Source organism: Phyllobates terribilis, unplaced genomic scaffold (assembly GCF_046119375.1).
Source record: "Phyllobates terribilis strain yellow unplaced genomic scaffold, ASM4611937v1 Scaffold_169__1_contigs__length_4117513, whole genome shotgun sequence".
NCBI lineage: Eukaryota > Metazoa > Chordata > Amphibia > Anura > Dendrobatidae > Phyllobates > Phyllobates terribilis.
The window spans coordinates 28,063-41,012 of record NW_027362929.1 but is presented as its reverse complement, the minus strand read 5'-3'; the positions used below and the strand labels follow the sequence as shown (position 1 = coordinate 41,012).

General features: G+C 45.0%; 10 non-coding genes across 10 annotated transcripts; all 10 read left to right on the top strand.

Moving 5' to 3' along the window:
• Positions 1-326: 326 nt before the first annotated feature.
• LOC141208662 (U2 spliceosomal RNA) lies at positions 327-517 on the top strand. Its single transcript, XR_012278882.1, has one exon. It is a non-coding gene; the product is annotated as a U2 spliceosomal RNA (small nuclear RNA).
• Positions 518-1,637: 1,120 nt separating this feature from the next.
• LOC141208651 (U2 spliceosomal RNA) lies at positions 1,638-1,828 on the top strand. Its single transcript, XR_012278871.1, has one exon. It is a non-coding gene; the product is annotated as a U2 spliceosomal RNA (small nuclear RNA).
• Positions 1,829-2,949: 1,121 nt separating this feature from the next.
• Positions 2,950-3,140, top strand: LOC141210099 (U2 spliceosomal RNA). The gene has a single exon (XR_012280277.1). It is a non-coding gene; the product is annotated as a U2 spliceosomal RNA (small nuclear RNA).
• Positions 3,141-4,261: 1,121 nt separating this feature from the next.
• On the top strand, positions 4,262-4,452 carry LOC141208637 (U2 spliceosomal RNA). Its single transcript, XR_012278859.1, has one exon. It is a non-coding gene; the product is annotated as a U2 spliceosomal RNA (small nuclear RNA).
• Positions 4,453-5,572: 1,120 nt separating this feature from the next.
• LOC141208626 (U2 spliceosomal RNA) lies at positions 5,573-5,763 on the top strand. Its single transcript, XR_012278848.1, has one exon. It is a non-coding gene; the product is annotated as a U2 spliceosomal RNA (small nuclear RNA).
• Positions 5,764-6,888: 1,125 nt separating this feature from the next.
• LOC141210249 (U2 spliceosomal RNA) lies at positions 6,889-7,079 on the top strand. Its single transcript, XR_012280422.1, has one exon. It is a non-coding gene; the product is annotated as a U2 spliceosomal RNA (small nuclear RNA).
• Positions 7,080-8,199: 1,120 nt separating this feature from the next.
• On the top strand, positions 8,200-8,390 carry LOC141208615 (U2 spliceosomal RNA). Its single transcript, XR_012278837.1, has one exon. It is a non-coding gene; the product is annotated as a U2 spliceosomal RNA (small nuclear RNA).
• A 1,122-nt stretch (positions 8,391-9,512) lies between these two features.
• LOC141208603 (U2 spliceosomal RNA) lies at positions 9,513-9,703 on the top strand. Its single transcript, XR_012278826.1, has one exon. It is a non-coding gene; the product is annotated as a U2 spliceosomal RNA (small nuclear RNA).
• A 1,119-nt stretch (positions 9,704-10,822) lies between these two features.
• On the top strand, positions 10,823-11,013 carry LOC141208592 (U2 spliceosomal RNA). Its single transcript, XR_012278815.1, has one exon. It is a non-coding gene; the product is annotated as a U2 spliceosomal RNA (small nuclear RNA).
• A 1,115-nt stretch (positions 11,014-12,128) lies between these two features.
• Positions 12,129-12,319, top strand: LOC141208580 (U2 spliceosomal RNA). Its single transcript, XR_012278804.1, has one exon. It is a non-coding gene; the product is annotated as a U2 spliceosomal RNA (small nuclear RNA).
• Positions 12,320-12,950: the final 631 nt, after the last annotated feature.

The following is a 12,950-nucleotide window of genomic DNA, read 5'->3' as shown; positions in this document are numbered from 1 at the left end:
CAGGAGAGGTAATTAATCAGCAACCCTCCTGCTAAGGGTAGACAGCTGCTCGTTCCACCCCCCCCCGCCTTAATTGGTTCTCCTCCCTTCCAACTGTGTTGAGGCGGGTGGGAACAGCCGGGGGTTGAGGGTACTGTGCTAAAAGAGGTGGAGTTATGCAGATCTAAAACGCATGGATTGCAGCAGCAGCAAGCCGAAAAGTGCAGGCATGTGAGGGATCTAGAGGTTGACAGCATGTCTTCTTAACGGGAGTCCAGGTGGCCATCTCCACAAATGGACTTTTCAGAATCCTTGGGTGGCACCGTAGTCGGAAACCAATTCTGGTTATCGCTTCTCGGCCTTTTGGCTAAGATCAAGTGTAGTATCTGTTCTTATCAGTTTAATATCTGATACGTCCCCTATCTGGGGACCATATATTAAATGGATTTTTAGAACAGGGAGATGGAAAAAGAGCTTGCTCTGTCCACTCCACGCATTGACCTGGTATTGCAGTATCTCCAGGACCGGTGCACCCCTTCTTTAATGCAGTTTCTAAAATCAGAAAGAATTGAATTCAATGCTTTTTGTTCATTTTGCTTGTTTGTCGGATTTTGGGATGGACTCTTTGGCTTTGCTTTTCTTCTCCTCATTGGATTTTTCATGTTAAAAGTTGCAGAAGCCAGATGACAAGCTCATTTTGGTTCAACTTCAGCAACTGTGCATTGCATTGCCATGTAATGTAATGTAATGCAATGCTATCTATCTAGCTCTCCCTCTATACTTCCTTTTGGATAAACAGACATATTAGGCAAGCATTTTGGAGCTTTCACCTAAATAACTACAGGTGGTGAGATAAGCTGCACAATATAATTGACCTTTCAGTATATTGTTGCACACACACCATCTATTTAGCAAATGCCCTTGTTATCAACAGCAGCCTTTTAAACTCACCTGAGCTAACAGGTATGTGAGCTGGTTACTCTGCTGCGCTTAAAATTTCTTTTTTGGTTTGCTACAATGCCTTTTCTGAAACGTTGTCTCCCTCTGCTGGAACACTGACTTCTTTCATTTAATGCCTGCAGACTATAAAAGAGAAACCAACCCAAAAAGTTTGGTTGATTAGTCTGTGGCATTCTTTTAAACTGTTGCTTATGGCGGTCTCTGTGAGCTTCTCAGTGACATTCAGCCATCCAGGTATCCCGCCTGCAGTAGACGGAATGTGGCAATGGAACGCTGGCTGCGCGTGTCATAATAGGCTCTGAGCCTTTATATACCTGCGCACAGCAGCAGCCACCTTCAGTCTGCTGCTGGACAGCCAGCAGCAGCAGCAGCAGGAGAGGTAATTAATCAGCAACCCTCCTGCTAAGGGTAGACAGCTGCTCGTTCCACCCCCCCCCCGCCTTAATTGGTTCTCCTCCCTTCCAACGGTGTTGAGGCGGGTGGGAACAGCCGGGGGTTGAGGGTACTGTGCTAAAAGAGGTGGAGTTATGCAGATCTAAAACGCATGGATTGCAGCAGCAGCAAGCCGAAAAGTGCAGGCATGTGAGGGATCTAGAGGTTGACAGCATGTCTTCTTAACGGGAGTCCAGGTGGCCATCTCCACAAATGGACTTTTCAGAATCCTTGGGTGGCACCGTAGTCGGAAACCAATTCTGGTTATCGCTTCTCGGCCTTTTGGCTAAGATCAAGTGTAGTATCTGTTCTTATCAGTTTAATATCTGATACGTCCCCTATCTGGGGACCATATATTAAATGGATTTTTAGAACAGGGAGATGGAAAAAGAGCTTGCTCTGTCCACTCCACGCATTGACCTGGTATTGCAGTATCTCCAGGACCGGTGCACCCCTTCTTTAATGCAGTTTCTAAAATCAGAAAGAATTGAATTCAATGCTTTTTGTTCATTTTGCTTGTTTGTCGGATTTTGGGATGGACTCTTTGGCTTTGCTTTTCTTCTCCTCATTGGATTTTTCATGTTAAAAGTTGCAGAAGCCAGATGACAAGCTCATTTTGGTTCAACTTCAGCAACTGTGCATTGCATTGCCATGTAATGTAATGTAATGCAATGCTATCTATCTAGCTCTCCCTCTATACTTCCTTTTGGATAAACAGACATATTAGGCAAGCATTTTGGAGCTTTCACCTAAATAACTACAGGTGGTGAGATAAGCTGCACAATATAATTGACCTTTCAGTATATTGTTGCACACACACCATCTATTTAGCAAATGCCCTTGTTATCAACAGCAGCCTTTTAAACTCACCTGAGCTAACAGGTATGTGAGCTGGTTACTCTGCTGCGCTTAAAATTTCTTTTTTGGTTTGCTACAATGCCTTTTCTGAAACGTTGTCTCCCTCTGCTGGAACACTGACTTCTTTCATTTAATGCCTGCAGACTATAAAAGAGAAACCAACCCAAAAAGTTTGGTTGATTAGTCTGTGGCATTCTTTTAAACTGTTGCTTATGGCGGTCTCTGTGAGCTTCTCAGTGACATTCAGCCATCCAGGTATCCCGCCTGCAGTAGACGGAATGTGGCAATGGAACGCTGGCTGCGCGTGTCATAATAGGCTCTGAGCCTTTATATACCTGCGCACAGCAGCAGCCACCTTCAGTCTGCTGCTGGACAGCCAGCAGCAGCAGCAGCAGGAGAGGTAATTAATCAGCAACCCTCCTGCTAAGGGTAGACAGCTGCTCGTTCCACCCCCCCCCCCGCCTTAATTGGTTCTCCTCCCTTCCAACGGTGTTGAGGCGGGTGGGAACAGCCGGGGGTTGAGGGTACTGTGCTAAAAGAGGTGGAGTTATGCAGATCTAAAACGCGTGGATTGCAGCAGCAGCAAGCCGAAAAGTGCAGGCATGTGAGGGATCTAGAGGTTGACAGCATGTCTTCTTAACGGGAGTCCAGGTGGCCATCTCCACAAATGGACTTTTCAGAATCCTTGGGTGGCACCGTAGTCGGAAACCAATTCTGGTTATCGCTTCTCGGCCTTTTGGCTAAGATCAAGTGTAGTATCTGTTCTTATCAGTTTAATATCTGATACATCCCCTATCTGGGGACCATATATTAAATGGATTTTTAGAACAGGGAGATGGAAAAAGAGCTTGCTCTGTCCACTCCACGCATTGACCTGGTATTGCAGTATCTCCAGGACCGGTGCACCCCTTCTTTAATGCAGTTTCTAAAATCAGAAAGAATTGAATTCAATGCTTTTTGTTCATTTTGCTTGTTTGTCGGATTTTGGGATGGACTCTTTGGCTTTGCTTTTCTTCTCCTCATTGGATTTTTCATGTTAAAAGTTGCAGAAGCCAGATGACAAGCTCATTTTGGTTCAACTTCAGCAACTGTGCATTGCATTGCCATGTAATGTAATGTAATGCAATGCTATCTATCTAGCTCTCCCTCTATACTTCCTTTTGGATAAACAGACATATTAGGCAAGCATTTTGGAGCTTTCACCTAAATAACTACAGGTGGTGAGATAAGCTGCACAATATAATTGACCTTTCAGTATATTGTTGCACACACACCATCTATTTAGCAAATGCCCTTGTTATCAACAGCAGCCTTTTAAACTCACCTGAGCTAACAGGTATGTGAGCTGGTTACTCTGCTGCGCTTAAAATTTCTTTTTTGGTTTGCTACAATGCCTTTTCTGAAACGTTGTCTCCCTCTGCTGGAACACTGACTTCTTTCATTTAATGCCTGCAGACTATAAAAGAGAAACCAACCCAAAAAGTTTGGTTGATTAGTCTGTGGCATTCTTTTAAACTGTTGCTTATGGCGGTCTCTGTGAGCTTCTCAGTGACATTCAGCCATCCAGGTATCCCGCCTGCAGTAGACGGAATGTGGCAATGGAACGCTGGCTGCGCGTGTCATAATAGGCTCTGAGCCTTTATATACCTGCGCACAGCAGCAGCCACCTTCAGTCTGCTGCTGGACAGCCAGCAGCAGCAGCAGCAGGAGAGGTAATTAATCAGCAACCCTCCTGCTAAGGGTAGACAGCTGCTCGTTCCACCCCCCCCCCCGCCTTAATTGGTTCTCCTCCCTTCCAACGGTGTTGAGGCGGGTGGGAACAGCCGGGGGTTGAGGGTACTGTGCTAAAAGAGGTGGAGTTATGCAGATCTAAAACGCGTGGATTGCAGCAGCAGCAAGCCGAAAAGTGCAGGCATGTGAGGGATCTAGAGGTTGACAGCATGTCTTCTTAACGGGAGTCCAGGTGGCCATCTCCACAAATGGACTTTTCAGAATCCTTGGGTGGCACCGTAGTCGGAAACCAATTCTGGTTATCGCTTCTCGGCCTTTTGGCTAAGATCAAGTGTAGTATCTGTTCTTATCAGTTTAATATCTGATACGTCCCCTATCTGGGGACCATATATTAAATGGATTTTTAGAACAGGGAGATGGAAAAAGAGCTTGCTCTGTCCACTCCACGCATTGACCTGGTATTGCAGTATCTCCAGGACCGGTGCACCCCTTCTTTAATGCAGTTTCTAAAATCAGAAAGAATTGAATTCAATGCTTTTTGTTCATTTTGCTTGTTTGTCGGATTTTGGGATGGACTCTTTGGCTTTGCTTTTCTTCTCCTCATTGGATTTTTCATGTTAAAAGTTGCAGAAGCCAGATGACAAGCTCATTTTGGTTCAACTTCAGCAACTGTGCATTGCATTGCCATGTAATGTAATGTAATGCAATGCTATCTATCTAGCTCTCCCTCTATACTTCCTTTTGGATAAACAGACATATTAGGCAAGCATTTTGGAGCTTTCACCTAAATAACTACAGGTGGTGAGATAAGCTGCACAATATAATTGACCTTTCAGTATATTGTTGCACACACACCATCTATTTAGCAAATGCCCTTGTTATCAACAGCAGCCTTTTAAACTCACCTGAGCTAACAGGTATGTGAGCTGGTTACTCTGCTGCGCTTAAAATTTCTTTTTTGGTCTGCTACAATGCCTTTTCTGAAACGTTGTCTCCCTCTGCTGGAACACTGACTTCTTTCATTTAATGCCTGCAGACTATAAAAGAGAAACCAACCCAAAAAGTTTGGTTGATTAGTCTGTGGCATTCTTTTAAACTGTTGCTTATGGCGGTCTCTGTGAGCTTCTCAGTGACATTCAGCCATCCAGGTATCCCGCCTGCAGTAGACGGAATGTGGCAATGGAACGCTGGCTGCGCGTGTCATAATAGGCTCTGAGCCTTTATATACCTGCGCACAGCAGCAGCCACCTTCAGTCTGCTGCTGGACAGCCAGCAGCAGCAGCAGCAGGAGAGGTAATTAATCAGCAACCCTCCTGCTAAGGGTAGACAGCTGCTCGTTCCACCCCCCCCCCGCCTTAATTGGTTCTCCTCCCTTCCAACGGTGTTGAGGCGGGTGGGAACAGCCGGGGGTTGAGGGTACTGTGCTAAAAGAGGTGGAGTTATGCAGATCTAAAACGCGTGGATTGCAGCAGCAGCAAGCCGAAAAGTGCAGGCATGTGAGGGATCTAGAGGTTGACAGCATGTCTTCTTAACGGGAGTCCAGGTGGCCATCTCCACAAATGGACTTTTCAGAATCCTTGGGTGGCACCGTAGTCGGAAACCAATTCTGGTTATCGCTTCTCGGCCTTTTGGCTAAGATCAAGTGTAGTATCTGTTCTTATCAGTTTAATATCTGATACGTCCCCTATCTGGGGACCATATATTAAATGGATTTTTAGAACAGGGAGATGGAAAAAGAGCTTGCTCTGTCCACTCCACGCATTGACCTGGTATTGCAGTATCTCCAGGACCGGTGCACCCCTTCTTTAATGCAGTTTCTAAAATCAGAAAGAATTGAATTCAATGCTTTTTGTTCATTTTGCTTGTTTGTCGGATTTTGGGATGGACTCTTTGGCTTTGCTTTTCTTCTCCTCATTGGATTTTTCATGTTAAAAGTTGCAGAAGCCAGATGACAAGCTCATTTTGGTTCAACTTCAGCAACTGTGCATTGCATTGCCATGTAATGTAATGTAATGCAATGCTATCTATCTAGCTCTCCCTCTATACTTCCTTTTGGATAAACAGACATATTAGGCAAGCATTTTGGAGCTTTCACCTAAATAACTACAGGTGGTGAGATAAGCTGCACAATATAATTGACCTTTCAGTATATTGTTGCACACACACCATCTATTTAGCAAATGCCCTTGTTATCAACAGCAGCCTTTTAAACTCACCTGAGCTAACAGGTATGTGAGCTGGTTACTCTGCTGCGCTTAAAATTTCTTTTTTGGTCTGCTACAATGCCTTTTCTGAAACGTTGTCTCCCTCTGCTGGAACACTGACTTCTTTCATTTAATGCCTGCAGACTATAAAAGAGAAACCAACCCAAAAAGTTTGGTTGATTAGTCTGTGGCATTCTTTTAAACTGTTGCTTATGGCGGTCTCTGTGAGCTTCTCAGTGACATTCAGCCATCCAGGTATCCCGCCTGCAGTAGACGGAATGTGGCAATGGAACGCTGGCTGCGCGTGTCATAATAGGCTCTGAGCCTTTATATACCTGCGCACAGCAGCAGCCACCTTCAGTCTGCTGCTGGACAGCCAGCAGCAGCAGCAGCAGGAGAGGTAATTAATCAGCAACCCTCCTGCTAAGGGTAGACAGCTGCTCGTTCCACCCCCCCCCCCCCCCGCCTTAATTGGTTCTCCTCCCTTCCAACGGTGTTGAGGCGGGTGGGAACAGCCGGGGGTTGAGGGTACTGTGCTAAAAGAGGTGGAGTTATGCAGATCTAAAACGCGTGGATTGCAGCAGCAGCAAGCCGAAAAGTGCAGGCATGTGAGGGATCTAGAGGTTGACAGCATGTCTTCTTAACGGGAGTCCAGGTGGCCATCTCCACAAATGGACTTTTCAGAATCCTTGGGTGGCACCGTAGTCGGAAACCAATTCTGGTTATCGCTTCTCGGCCTTTTGGCTAAGATCAAGTGTAGTATCTGTTCTTATCAGTTTAATATCTGATACGTCCCCTATCTGGGGACCATATATTAAATGGATTTTTAGAACAGGGAGATGGAAAAAGAGCTTGCTCTGTCCACTCCACGCATTGACCTGGAATTGCAGTATCTCCAGGACCGGTGCACCCCTTCTTTAATGCAGTTTCTAAAATCAGAAAGAATTGAATTCAATGCTTTTTGTTCATTTTGCTTGTTTGTCGGATTTTGGGATGGACTCTTTGGCTTTGCTTTTCTTCTCCTCATTGGATTTTTCATGTTAAAAGTTGCAGAAGCCAGATGACAAGCTCATTTTGGTTCAACTTCAGCAACTGTGCATTGCATTGCCATGTAATGTAATGTAATGCAATGCTATCTATCTAGCTCTCCCTCTATACTTCCTTTTGGATAAACAGACATATTAGGCAAGCATTTTGGAGCTTTCACCTAAATAACTACAGGTGGTGAGATAAGCTGCACAATATAATTGACCTTTCAGTATATTGTTGCACACACACCATCTATTTAGCAAATGCCCTTGTTATCAACAGCAGCCTTTTAAACTCACCTGAGCTAACAGGTATGTGAGCTGGTTACTCTGCTGCGCTTAAAATTTCTTTTTTGGTTTGCTACAATGCCTTTTCTGAAACGTTGTCTCCCTCTGCTGGAACACTGACTTCTTTCATTTAATGCCTGCAGACTATAAAAGAGAAACCAACCCAAAAAGTTTGGTTGATTAGTCTGTGGCATTCTTTTAAACTGTTGCTTATGGCGGTCTCTGTGAGCTTCTCAGTGACATTCAGCCATCCAGGTATCCCGCCTGCAGTAGACGGAATGTGGCAATGGAACGCTGGCTGCGCGTGTTATAATAGACTCTGAGCCTTTATATACCTGCGCACAGCAGCAGCCACCTTCAGTCTGCTGCTGGACAGCCAGCAGCAGCAGCAGCAGGAGAGGTAATTAATCAGCAACCCTCCTGCTAAGGGTAGACAGCTGCTCGTTCCACCCCCCCCCCGCCTTAATTGGTTCTCCTCCCTTCCAACGGTGTTGAGGCGGGTGGGAACAGCCGGGGGTTGAGGGTACTGTGCTAAAAGAGGTGGAGTTATGCAGATCTAAAACGCGTGGATTGCAGCAGCAGCAAGCCGAAAAGTGCAGGCATGTGAGGGATCTAGAGGTTGACAGCATGTCTTCTTAACGGGAGTCCAGGTGGCCATCTCCACAAATGGACTTTTCAGAATCCTTGGGTGGCACCGTAGTCGGAAACCAATTCTGGTTATCGCTTCTCGGCCTTTTGGCTAAGATCAAGTGTAGTATCTGTTCTTATCAGTTTAATATCTGATACGTCCCCTATCTGGGGACCATATATTAAATGGATTTTTAGAACAGGGAGATGGAAAAAGAGCTTGCTCTGTCCACTCCACGCATTGACCTGGTATTGCAGTATCTCCAGGACCGGTGCACCCCTTCTTTAATGCAGTTTCTAAAATCAGAAAGAATTGAATTCAATGCTTTTTGTTCATTTTGCTTGTTTGTCGGATTTTGGGATGGACTCTTTGGCTTTGCTTTTCTTCTCCTCATTGGATTTTTCATGTTAAAAGTTGCAGAAGCCAGATGACAAGCTCATTTTGGTTCAACTTCAGCAACTGTGCATTGCATTGCCATGTAATGTAATGTAATGCAATGCTATCTATCTAGCTCTCCCTCTATACTTCCTTTTGGATAAACAGACATATTAGGCAAGCATTTTGGAGCTTTCACCTAAATAACTACAGGTGGTGAGATAAGCTGCACAATATAATTGACCTTTCAGTATATTGTTGCACACACACCATCTATTTAGCAAATGCCCTTGTTATCAACAGCAGCCTTTTAAACTCACCTGAGCTAACAGGTATGTGAGCTGGTTACTCTGCTGCGCTTAAAATTTCTTTTTTGGTTTGCTACAATGCCTTTTCTGAAACGTTGTCTCCCTCTGCTGGAACACTGACTTCTTTCATTTAATGCCTGCAGACTATAAAAGAGAAACCAACCCAAAAAGTTTGGTTGATTAGTCTGTGGCATTCTTTTAAACTGTTGCTTATGGCGGTCTCTGTGAGCTTCTCAGTGACATTCAGCCATCCAGGTATCCCGCCTGCAGTAGACGGAATGTGGCAATGGAACGCTGGCTGCGCGTGTCATAATAGGCTCTGAGCCTTTATATACCTGCGCACAGCAGCAGCCACCTTCAGTCTGCTGCTGGACAGCCAGCAGCAGCAGCAGCAGGAGAGGTAATTAATCAGCAACCCTCCTGCTAAGGGTAGACAGCTGCTCGTTCCACCCCCCCCCCCCGCCTTAATTGGTTCTCCTCCCTTCCAACGGTGTTGAGGCGGGTGGGAACAGCCGGGGGTTGAGGGTACTGTGCTAAAAGAGGTGGAGTTATGCAGATCTAAAACGCGTGGATTGCAGCAGCAGCAAGCCGAAAAGTGCAGGCATGTGAGGGATCTAGAGGTTGACAGCATGTCTTCTTAACGGGAGTCCAGGTGGCCATCTCCACAAATGGACTTTTCAGAATCCTTGGGTGGCACCGTAGTCGGAAACCAATTCTGGTTATCGCTTCTCGGCCTTTTGGCTAAGATCAAGTGTAGTATCTGTTCTTATCAGTTTAATATCTGATACGTCCCCTATCTGGGGACCATATATTAAATGGATTTTTAGAACAGGGAGATGGAAAAAGAGCTTGCTCTGTCCACTCCACGCATTGACCTGGTATTGCAGTATCTCCAGGACCGGTGCACCCCTTCTTTAATGCAGTTTCTAAAATCAGAAAGAATTGAATTCAATGCTTTTTGTTCATTTTGCTTGTTTGTCGGATTTTGGGATGGACTCTTTGGCTTTGCTTTTCTTCTCCTCATTGGATTTTTCATGTTAAAAGTTGCAGAAGCCAGATGACAAGCTCATTTTGGTTCAACTTCAGCAACTGTGCATTGCATTGCCATGTAATGTAATGTAATGCAATGCTATCTATCTAGCTCTCCCTCTATACTTCCTTTTGGATAAACAGACATATTAGGCAAGCATTTTGGAGCTTTCACCTAAATAACTACAGGTGGTGAGATAAGCTGCACAATATAATTGACCTTTCAGTATATTGTTGCACATACACCATCTATTTAGCAAATGCCCTTGTTATCAACAGCAGCCTTTTAAACTCACCTGAGCTAACAGGTATGTGAGCTGGTTACTCTGCTGCGCTTAAAATTTCTTTTTTGGTTTGCTACAATGCCTTTTCTGAAACGTTGTCTCCCTCTGCTGGAACACTGACTTCTTTCATTTAATGCCTGCAGACTATAAAAGAGAAACCAACCCAAAAAGTTTGGTTGATTAGTCTGTGGCATTCTTTTAAACTGTTGCTTATGGCGGTCTCTGTGAGCTTCTCAGTGACATTCAGCCATCCAGGTATCCCGCCTGCAGTAGACGGAATGTGGCAATGGAACGCTGGCTGCGCGTGTCATAATAGGCTCTGAGCCTTTATATACCTGCGCACAGCAGCAGCCACCTTCAGTCTGCTGCTGGACAGCCAGCAGCAGCAGCAGCAGGAGAGGTAATTAATCAGCAACCCTCCTGCTAAGGGTAGACAGCTGCTCGTTCCACCCCCCCCCGCCTTAATTGGTTCTCCTCCCTTCCAACGGTGTTGAGGCGGGTGGGAACAGCCGGGGGTTGAGGGTACTGTGCTAAAAGAGGTGGAGTTATGCAGATCTAAAACGCGTGGATTGCAGCAGCAGCAAGCCGAAAAGTGCAGGCATGTGAGGGATCTAGAGGTTGACAGCATGTCTTCTTAACGGGAGTCCAGGTGGCCATCTCCACAAATGGACTTTTCAGAATCCTTGGGTGGCACCGTAGTCGGAAACCAATTCTGGTTATCGCTTCTCGGCCTTTTGGCTAAGATCAAGTGTAGTATCTGTTCTTATCAGTTTAATATCTGATACGTCCCCTATCTGGGGACCATATATTAAATGGATTTTTAGAACAGGGAGATGGAAAAAGAGCTTGCTCTGTCCACTCCACGCATTGACCTGGTATTGCAGTATCTCCAGGACCGGTGCACCCCTTCTTTAATGCAGTTTCTAAAATCAGAAAGAATTGAATTCAATGCTTTTTGTTCATTTTGCTTGTTTGTCGGATTTTGGGATGGACTCTTTGGCTTTGCTTTTCTTCTCCTCATTGGATTTTTCATGTTAAAAGTTGCAGAAGCCAGATGACAAGCTCATTTTGGTTCAACTTCAGCAACTGTGCATTGCATTGCCATGTAATGTAATGCAATGCTATCTATCTAGCTCTCCCTCTATACTTCCTTTTGGATAAACAGACATATTAGGCAAGCATTTTGGAGCTTTCACCTAAATAACTACAGGTGGTGAGATAAGCTGCACAATATAATTGACCTTTCAGTATATTGTTGCACACACACCATCTATTTAGCAAATGCCCTTGTTATCAACAGCAGCCTTTTAAACTCACCTGAGCTAACAGGTATGTGAGCTGGTTACTCTGCTGCGCTTAAAATTTCTTTTTTGGTTTGCTACAATGCCTTTTCTGAAACGTTGTCTCCCTCTGCTGGAACACTGACTTCTTTCATTTAATGCCTGCAGACTATAAAAGAGAAACCAACCCAAAAAGTTTGGTTGATTAGTCTGTGGCATTCTTTTAAACTGTTGCTTATGGCGGTCTCTGTGAGCTTCTCAGTGACAGTCAGCCATCCAGGTATCCCGCCTGCAGTAGACGGAATGTGGCAATGGAACGCTGGCTGCGCGTGTCATAATAGGCTCTGAGCCTTTATATACCTGCGCACAGCAGCAGCCACCTTCAGTCTGCTGCTGGACAGCCAGCAGCAGCAGCAGCAGGAGAGGTAATTAATCAGCAACCCTCCTGCTAAGGGTAGACAGCTGCACGTTCCACCCCCCCCCCGCCTTAATTGGTTCTCCTCCCTTCCAACGGTGTTGAGGCGGGTGGGAACAGCCGGGGGTTGAGGGTACTGTGCTAAAAGAGGTGGAGTTATGCAGATCTAAAACGCGTGGATTGCAGCAGCAGCAAGCCGAAAAGTGCAGGCATGTGAGGGATCTAGAGGTTGACAGCATGTCTTCTTAACGGGAGTCCAGGTGGCCATCTCCACAAATGGACTTTTCAGAATCCTTGGGTGGCACCGTAGTCGGAAACCAATTCTGGTTATCGCTTCTCGGCCTTTTGGCTAAGATCAAGTGTAGTATCTGTTCTTATCAGTTTAATATCTGATACGTCCCCTATCTGGGGACCATATATTAAATGGATTTTTAGAACAGGGAGATGGAAAAAGAGCTTGCTCTGTCCACTCCACGCATTGACCTGGTATTGCAGTATCTCCAGGACCGGTGCACCCCTTCTTTAATGCAGTTTCTAAAATCAGAAAGAATTGAATTCAATGCTTTTTGTTCATTTTGCTTGTTTGTCGGATTTTGGGATGGACTCTTTGGCTTTGCTTTTCTTCTCCTCATTGGATTTTTCATGTTAAAAGTTGCAGAAGCCAGATGACAAGCTCATTTTGGTTCAACTTCAGCAACTGTGCATTGCATTGCCATGTAATGTAATGTAATGCAATGCTATCTATCTAGCTCTCCCTCTATACTTCCTTTTGGATAAACAGACATATTAGGCAAGCATTTTGGAGCTTTCACCTAAATAACTACAGGTGGTGAGATAAGCTGCACAATATAATTGACCTTTCAGTATATTGTTGCACACACACCATCTATTTAGCAAATGCCCTTGTTATCAACAGCAGCCTTTTAAACTCACCTGAGCTAACAGGTATGTGAGCTGGTTACTCTGCTGCGCTTAAAATTTCTTTTTTGGTTTGCTACAATGCCTTTTCTGAAACGTTGTCTCCCTCTGCTGGAACACTGACTTCTTTCATTTAATGCCTGCAGACTATAAAAGAGAAACCAACCCAAAAAGTTTGGTTGATTAGTCTGTGGCATTCTTTTAAACTGTTGCTTATGGCGGTCTCTGTGAGC